Genomic DNA, 1,447 nt, shown 5'->3' on the forward strand with positions numbered 1-1,447 from the left:
GGGGGGTGCTGGGGGAGGGGAGAGGAGGGGCAGCAGGAGTTAGTGGTCAGAAGAGCAGAGGAAGGGCGTGGACAGGTTCTGTCTGCATCCAGGGACCGTGGGCTCTTTCACTGCACACCCACGCCCGTCTCCTGGGTCTCACGTGTTGCTGGGGGCAGGGTAGGGGGGCTGCTCACTCTGCTCTAAGCACTTGACATGCCTGACCTGAACACCTCACCCCTCTGGGGCGGGGGCAGAACCTCTGGAGTGGACGTAAATTGTTCTGCCCATCTCACACCCACTCCCTTTCCTTCCCTCTGACAGAGAGCCTGCACCTCGATTTTCCCCTGGGGAAGCACACTGGGTCTGGCCTGAGTCTGGCAGGTTGGAGACAATGGTGTCAGGGAGGTGTTGTGATCCCAGCCGACCTGGGGGGTCAGTTTTAGACTGCTGGAAGGGGACCCTGTAGGGAGCAGGTGGCCTGGAGGTGCTGATGCCCCTGGTGCCCCCGACTGTTCCCTGAGGAAAGCCCAGCTGAGGATGCAGGTGAGGGCAGAGCTGAGAGATGGAGGAACCCAGGTCCTGATGCTATGGTTTGAGCACCTGTGTCCCCCAGGCCTGAACTCAAGGCCAAGCCCTGGCTTCAAGGTTAAAGGAGGCAATCAACATCCTCTTTTCTTTCTGTTATTTGCATCCCAGGTTCTGGACGAGAGTTATCCCCTAGGAATGTCCCCAGGTCTCTCTAACCTGCTGGCTGTCGCCCTGGTCGGCTCCTGAGAATCACCCAGGTGTCTCACGAACTCCCAGCGTTCACATCCACAATCTCTAGGGTGGGGACAGGCGTTGGTCTTGAAGCCTTGCAGGTGGTTCTATGTACAGCCAGGGCTGAGAACCATTAGTGGGGAGACAGAGTTTCCCTGGCAGCTCTTGAGTCCAAGACAGTGAGCCCTCGGGTCAACCATTCAATGACTATTTGCCCAAAACGTGAGGTTTGAGGGGGCTACGGGCTCATGTGATCCCCTCCAAAGAAGCTGTAAAGCTCCGTGGGGGGAAAAGGGGAGTGGAGCCACAGAAACAGAAGCAGCAGAAGAGACTGGAGAGTTTTAACATCCGACCCAACTGAAGGACCCTCAGTGCTGGCTGTCACAGAAACCCTGGCCTTGTCACTTCCAGCCTCCATTGGTTCTTGCCCCAGTAAGGAGCTGGTCAGGGTCAAGAGCGCGGAGGAAGTCCTTTGGGAGGAACTGGTGGCGACGTTGGAAAAACCCAAGCTGCTGAAGGATTTGGGATCAAAGCAGGGGTGTCTGTTCCCCTCCGGCTTTTCCAGTCTTCCGCCCACTAAGGGAAGTGGAACAGGAATTGAGGCCATCTTCTCCAGAGAGAAGTGACTAAGCTGTGATAAGGAGACCATCTGTGAAAGCCTGGCTCCACAGATAATCGGGCCGGTGGGGACCATGTGGACGCGGCT

Source organism: Bison bison, unplaced genomic scaffold (genome assembly GCF_000754665.1).
Source record: "Bison bison bison isolate TAMUID 2011002044 unplaced genomic scaffold, Bison_UMD1.0 scf7180017864371, whole genome shotgun sequence".
In the NCBI taxonomy this organism is placed as follows: Eukaryota; Metazoa; Chordata; class Mammalia; order Artiodactyla; family Bovidae; genus Bison; species Bison bison.